The sequence below is a fragment of the Neodiprion virginianus genome, chromosome 4, assembly GCF_021901495.1.
Source record: "Neodiprion virginianus isolate iyNeoVirg1 chromosome 4, iyNeoVirg1.1, whole genome shotgun sequence".
Lineage (NCBI taxonomy): Eukaryota > Metazoa > Arthropoda > Insecta > Hymenoptera > Diprionidae > Neodiprion > Neodiprion virginianus.
In genome coordinates, this window is record NC_060880.1 from 11,410,255 (window position 1) to 11,417,981 (window position 7,727).

Consider the following 7,727-nt stretch of genomic DNA (forward strand, 5'->3'; position numbering starts at 1 on the left):
GGATCCCATCCAATCCCGGCGCCTTATTATTCCCTACGCGATTGCATGCCTCCATCAGTTCTTCTTCTGTGACAGGTGGAATGTCTTCAGAATTAATCTACAGTGATGAATATATAAACTCACGTTGCCGCGGAAACAGCGTTGAGACGATCCTCTCTAGGAGCTGTGGACACGTAGGTGACGGTATTGGCTGGTATTTCAGGTGGGTCATGACCACCTTATACGGTCTGCCCCATGGGTCCCTTTCTACTTCTTCGACAAGTTCCTTCCAGCAGCGTTTTTTGCTATCTTTGATGGCCTTGTTCAGTTCTCGGCGGGCCTTTTTGTACTCCGCGACCAGCTCCACCGAGTTAGGTCTTCGATAGCCACGTTGCGATGTTCTTCTTTTCTTGAGACAAGCTGTTCTGAGGGCGCTAATCTGATCATTCCACCAATGCACCGAAGGTCTTTGATTTATACCACGCTTACGAGGCATGCAGGTGTCACACGCCTGGGTGATTTTCGTCGTTAGGTTCTTCGTCTTCTCCTCAGCATCTCCTGTGATGGTCGAGTCCTTGTCTAATGCTACTACCAAAGCTTCCGAGTCAAAGTCTTTTACTTTCCATCCAACTGCATTAGTTTGTCTAGTTGCTCTTCGAGGGTTCCGACCAGCCGATATTTCCCAAAGTATTGCATTGTGGTCGCTGGCGGTGTAGGTGTTCATAACTGTCCAAGAATAGCTTCCTCTCAATAGACTGCTGCTGACGAATGTGAGGTCTATTATCGAACTAGCCTCTCCCTTGGTGTATGTTGGTGTTTCGCCAATGTTAAGGAGAACTACGTCCAGCGTGGCCATTGCTTCAAGTAATGCTTTACCTCGCGCATTGGTCTGCTTGCTGCCCCAGTCTACCGCCCAGGAGTTGAAGTCTCCGGCTATTGCTACTGGGTAGTACTGCTTTGCATCCTCAGTAAGTCGATCCAGGAATTCTGTGAAATCAGCAATAGAGAGGCTAGGTGGTGCATAGCAGCTATAAAAGCGGATACCGTTAACAGATGCTGCTACAAAGCCGTTGCTATTATTGCTCACTACGCTCTGGAAAGGAAATTTGCCACAGGACCAGATGACAGCTTTGGTGGTGCTGTCAGATTCCCAAGGTTGGTTATTCAGGTGTCTGTACGGCTCTGCTATTAGTGCTAAGTCTAGCTGTAGTTGACGCACGGTCTGCATAAGCAGGTCATGCGCAGTCTCACAATGATTGAGGTTGAGCTGTAATATCTTCATTATTTCTTGCTTGTCTTCTTCTGAAGCGCCTCTTGGAATACCGGGCATCTATATGTGCCGGCATGGTGAGCAGCAACTTCTTCGCTATTCTTCTCAGCGCATAATACACATTTGGCTGGATTTTTACAGTCCGCAATTTTGTGTCCTTCTTCTCCGCATCTTATGCAGTGCTTAGACCGGTCAACTTTGCCCTTACACTGGGATCCAATGTGCCCGAAGTGCCAACATTTATAACATTGAACCGGTCTCATCGTCGCTCTTATTCGGCAGTTAACCCAACCGATTCGGATCTTGCCGTTTCCATCCAGTAGTTTTCGTGCTGTTGTCGCTGGTAGCGTCACTGTAGCCATCTGCGTACCTCTAAAGGCATTACGGATCTTTATTGCCTCTAGTGGTATCTCGCCAGCTTCCGGTTTCAGGGCGGCCTGGATATCTTCCTTCGTCGTGGTGTCATCGATGTCTCGAATCTCGATTGTCTCCTGTGGCCCTTTGCAGACTACTTTGGCGTCTTCTTGGAGGATGCCCGCAATGGCCTTCTGTAAGGCTTGGCCTTTGTCGGTGCTCTTCCTCGAGAGCGTAATCAACATGTCTCCGGCGTTGGTCTTGTGTACTTTGTCGACCGTATCACGGACCTGGTCTTCAGGAACGTCCTGTTTAATACGCCGCAATATCTCGGCATACTTCGCCTTGTCTGCTGGGCGGATGATCAGCGCGTCAGGCCTGATCCATTTGTGCGGTTTTTTCCGCTTAGGCTCCGGCCTGGTCTTCTTTAGAGACTCTTTTAGGAGCTGCTCTTTGGCTAGCCTCCTTTTCTCTTTCTTCGTTTGGACATCTGTCCAAACATTCGCGTCTTTTTTCTCAGCATTCTGCTTCGTCAGGTTTTTGAGAGGACTTGGTTTCAAGTCCTTCTTCTTTGTCATTCTGTTATCTGTTAAGCCCGGGGAGTTTCGGTTTTTTCTCTTGATAGACTTGATGACACTTCCACTTGTTTCTTCAGCAACAGATTCACCGTCACCATCGCCTCCGGTATCCATTGATTCTCCTTCAATCTCCACAGCAGGTGGACTGTTTTTCTCCGGAGTAAGACGAGGAGTGAGTCGTCGAGACGACTGCCACTCTTCGTCCAGTGTTTTAAATCTGCGAAGGGCGGTGACTACACTGGTCGTCTTGCTCTTTATCTCCTTGTGGATGTTGACCTTTGATTTGACAAACTCATGCAATTCGCTGGTCAGCGTTTCGAGGCGTTCCAGTGCTTGCGTCCTCTTCATCTCAGCGCCTGCTTCAATCGCTGCTTGTTGGGCGTGTAACCCGTTCTCACTCATGTTTGTTTCCTTTATATTACTCATATCCTTTTAATATTACCAGCGCATCGTACGGAGAGGAGCGGGTTGTCATAACTAGGAACGGGTATACCCTCGGAGATAGTAGTACTCCTACCCCAGTTCCCTGAGGCCTAGTCGACACTTAGCCAGTCCCGGAATACACGGACGGACTAGACTCGCTCGAGGCGGTGAAGATTCCGATCTCTATCACTCACTGCGTACTTCCTGATCAAGGCCCGAAGTGGCTGGCTCCTGAACTACTGCTATAACTTACACCTCGGCAGAGTAAGCTCACATCAGCCTTAGCCGGTATCGTCGGAAACTACGATACAGGTTCCGGACACTCCCGGTGGGTCACAGCAGAGAACGATCTTCTTGTTGCAGCGTCAGATGGGATGACCTGCCCTCTTGAGGTCAGGTGGTATGACCAACCCTTTTTAAGGGGAGTTTGTTTCACGGGGGTGTATTTTATTTAGCCCCTACCCTCTGTACCCTGTTAACTAAGAGACTCAGTCTCCTAGTATCATCCAAGGACAGCGAGCGTTCTCCAATTCCCATGGAGACGCGCCTGGTAGCAGTTTCTCTTCTGCCGCAGGTGTGTGTGTGTGTGTGTGTGTGTGTGTGCGTGCGTGCGTGCGTGCGTGCGTGCGTGTGCGTGTGTGTGTGTGTGTGTGTGTGTGTGTGTGTGTGTGTGTGTGTGAAATCCTATGGAAATAGCCATCGAAAATGACCGGGGGTGGGGGGGGGTGAGAGAGGGTGCGCCGCGAGTTGGGGGAGGGCGCCGCGAGTCGGGGGGGTGGGAGAGGGTGCGCCGCGAGTTGGGGGGGGGGGCTAGGGGGGAGCTAGGGGAGGAGCTAGGGGGGAACTAGGGGGGAGCGCCGCCATCTTTGAGTTAGAACCGGCATATATACACTACTCGCTAGGTCCCGACATTACGAGCCGCGGCGAAGCCTGCGTCACTGACAATGAATGTCCCCGTTCGATCTTTCGGGTTTCTCCGGTTCACCTCTAAACGATTTCGCATACTCTTGAACTCTCTCTTCAAAGTTCTTTGTAACTTTTTCTTACGGCACTTGTTCGCTATCGGTCTCGAGGTCATATTCAGCCTCAGATGGAGTTTAACACCCACTGAGAGCTGCACTCTCGAGCAACCCGACTTTAAGAAGAGATCCTCCCGTTGCACGTCCCGATCACCACGGGCCTGGCACCCTCTGCGTGTAAGTGTCCCCATTCAAGATGAACTTGGACGCCGGCCGATGCTTCGGGATATGTGAATGCTCCCAAACACTACATTTCCCGGCTGCAGAAGCGCGTGATTCAGTGATGGGCTGTTTCCTGTTCGCTTGCCGCTACTAAGGAAATCCTAGTTAGTTTCTTATCCTCCGCTTAGTAATATGCTTAAATTCAGCGGGTAGTCTCGCCTGCTCTGAGGTCGTCGTGAAATGTGAAGTCCCTTTTCGGCGACGGTCGTTGGTTTGTTCATGAACAGCACCGTCGACACGACCGAGGACAATGTATCTTTCATACGAGCCACGAAAACGACCGTAAACACCTGCCGTACGGGAGACTCGAAAGCCTCACGGCGACACGTTCGCGGAATTTCTCCACATGAACGGCAGACCGACCGCGCGGAGCATTGGTCCGTGAGTTGACGTGCCAACTTCGTTCGTTCTCTCGACTATTGCTAGCACCGAAACGAGACTAACGGCAGCGACAGCTCGACCCCGTGATCTCCGGCGACGCGTCGTGACCGTAACATACGTGTTCGCTTGAGGCGACGCCACTCGTTGCCACGTGACTGGCGCGTGACTCGGGCGGCGAACGCCCAGTTATTGGCTCGCGGAAGCATGGTATTGTTTCCCCAAGAGGGTTTTCGCACCGTTGCCGACGGAGCCGTTTGTCGTTGTTAAACGACCCTCAGCCAGGCATGGTCCGAGAATTATATTCGTGGACCGTCGTGTGCGTTCCAAATGTCAATGTTTATGTGTCCTGCAGTTCATAAGTTGACGCGCAATCAGCTGCGATTTTCATCGAATCACGAGCCAAGCATACATGCGAATTTTGCATGTGAATGCTGGAATTTCGGTTGTTACTGGCTTTCCGTGGTCGTAAGCGCGGCGCTGCGTGCTTCAGCTGTTGGTTGGTTGCGCGCGGGGAGGAACACGCGCCTGACATCAAGTTTCGACCGTGCGAAAAGTTCAGGAACCGACGGGGCCTCGAGTTTACGTGTCGGACGGGATAAACCGACCGAACCCGATCGACTAGCAATGCAAATGATTGACAGCGGACGGCAGTAGGTCGCGTCAGCGAGTCCCGGGTATCGCTGCCCTCAAGGCTGCCGTGAGCTTTTTCAAACGGGCGAAAATTCTCTCAGAAACCTGCCGCGTTCGCGGCATGCGTGCGAGGTAACGGAATTGCAATCAGACGCCCGGGCACAGATAGGCTACCCGCGGAGAAGGTCTGCGAACAGTTTCGCACGTCGCTCTCGTACGGCCTGACTGGGTTAAACGAGTCAAAGCTGACCGCAAAGCGGTCCCCTCTCTGCATTGAGGTGGCCGGAGAAGCAAACGACCCGCCGCTGCTCCGCGGTGGAGGCGGAGTTACGGTTTGATGCCTCGGCACAAGTCGATCGTTGGGCGGGTCTAGTCGGCGACAGCGCTCATCGTGATCGCGGCTGACGCCGGTCCCAACTGATCTGGCATCAGCACCGCGTTCGTTGTCACGACGTATGGGTCGCGCGCCGCGGCAACCAGTCCGAGCGTTACGTCGTTCAAAGTTTCATGAAATTTTGTTCATAAAACGGGACGTACGCGCCGCTCTCGCGGCGACAGCACAGCGCGTACAAGTCGCTGCTTCGGCAGTAGGAAATGTTGACGATTCTTCCGCAGGTTCGTCTATGGACCTTGTTACGACTTTGACTTTTTCTGAATGATCAGTTTGGTCATCTTCTTCGGCAACATCGGCAATGCCGAGACATTGCCGCGTACCAGTCCAAGGACCTCACTTAATCATTCAATCGGTAAAAGTGGCGAGCAGTGTGTACAACAGACAGGGACGTAATCAACGCGAGCTCATGACTTGCGCTTACTGGGAATTCCTTGTTTACGGGGAATAATTGCAAGCCCCAGGCATCAGCACGGAGGAGGTTCAGTGGGTTACCCGGGCCGTTTGGCCAGGAAAGACATGCTGATTCCTTTAGTGTAGCGCGCGTGCGGCCCAGAATATCTAAGGGCACCACAGACATGTTATTTCTCAATCTCGTGCTGCTAGGAGCCGCCCGTCCCTTTGAGAAGATTTATTTGTACACCGGTAGTAAAAACCGCCCGACTGAAGTCGAGGGCCTTCGAGATGCCGGAAGGTACGCCTATTTAGCAGGCTAGAGTCTCGTTTGTTATCGGAATTAACCAGACGAATCGCTCCATCAACTAAGAACGGCCATGCAGCACCACTCACTAAATTAAGCAAGAGCTCTCAATCTGTCATTCCTTCCGGTGTCTGGGCCTGGTGAGATTTTCCGTGTTGAGTCAAATGAGGCCACAGGCTCCACTCCTGCATGTGCCCTTCCGTCAATTTCTACGAGTTTTAGCTTTGCAACCATACTTTCCCCGCAAACCAAAAGCTTTGGTTTTCCGAAAGCTGCCCGCCAAGTCATCGTAGGAACTTCGGCGGATCGCTAGCTAGCATTGTTTATGGTTAGAAATAGGGCGGTATCTCACGGCCGTCGAACCTCCAACTTCCGTTCTTGATTGAAGAAAACATTTTTGGCGAATGCTTTCGCTTCTGTCCGTCTTCCGACAATCCAAGAATTACACCTCTAACGTTGCGATACAAATGCCCCTATCTGACCCTACTAATCATTATAGTAGGGAAGCCCAAGAGGTGATTTTGGGTTGTATTCAAGCGCGACAGAACAATATAAGGGAGGAAACGTTGGACCTTGTGATGAACGACCACCATATATGAACCCTTAATATACAAGGGTGCGTCTAGGGTAGCCAATCAGATTAGTAAAAAAAAATCGATCCTTAAATTAATTCGAGCTCGTCAGATTAATAGGAGGTAAGTTGATTACATGGAAAAAAGCGTCAATTTCAATATTCTGACGATTCGATTATGATATATGAGAATAAGCGAGTAATTAGTTTGCAAAAAAAAACGTCACCTAGAAGTATTCGAGCGCGGTTATTTTTTTCATTTCAATTTGAAGGAAATCATGTGAAAATTTCGGATATAATATTGTTACAAAGGGTGAAATCACCCGTTTTGCTCCCTCTTCAATGATCTAGTAGTCAGCATAGATGAAAGACGTTTATAAACCTCTTATGTCTTTAAAAAGAATAAGGTTGCTGTGCCAACTGACATTATTGTAAGAACAGTCTTGTTCCAGACTTTAAACGAGAAACACATATTACGCATTAAAAGCATTTTCACAATATTTTATTCACGCTCTTGATTCCTTTGACTTAATAAGTAAACTCGCGGATCCACATTTTATTAACGTAACGTCAAGAACGTTACATTTGGTGTCAGAAGCGGGATCTTGAGTTTCTTTTTAATTAAGTCGATTCAGTGCGTGTAATAAACAATGAGCAGTAGTCGTATGATGCGCTCACGTCGAAGGGAAAGTGGAGAAGAATCTTCTCTCATGAAAAATCCAAGGGTTCCAGAAGAAATTTTATCACCTTAAGTAGACCCTCTTCTAACTCCTTCGGCGGTCTTACAACTTGATCTACTGGAGATCTTGACACAACAACAAGAAACTGCTGCTCAACAACAGCAACAACTAATCCAGCTGCTTCAAGAGCAACAAGCACAACGGAGGCGAGAAAGGGAGGCTCGAGAGCGTTCAGAAACTAATCTTCAAGACCTTCTTCGGACGACTGTGGCGGCCCTTCAATCCGTTCATCAAATGAGTGGCACTGGAGGACCGGCTGTTACACCACAGGGTTCTAGAGTAGCTACTCCTGTTCCCTCTCCTGTTCCCTTGCCTGTTCCTGTTCCCGTTGTTCAAGAGATCCGACATCCAGGACAAATCCAGGATGTTCGAGACTCAAGGTCTGTGCCTTTTATTAGGGGAGTAGTTGAATCCCCAGTTTGTAGAAACAGAGTAAATAATGAGGTTGATTTTTCCGAACCTCTGTCTC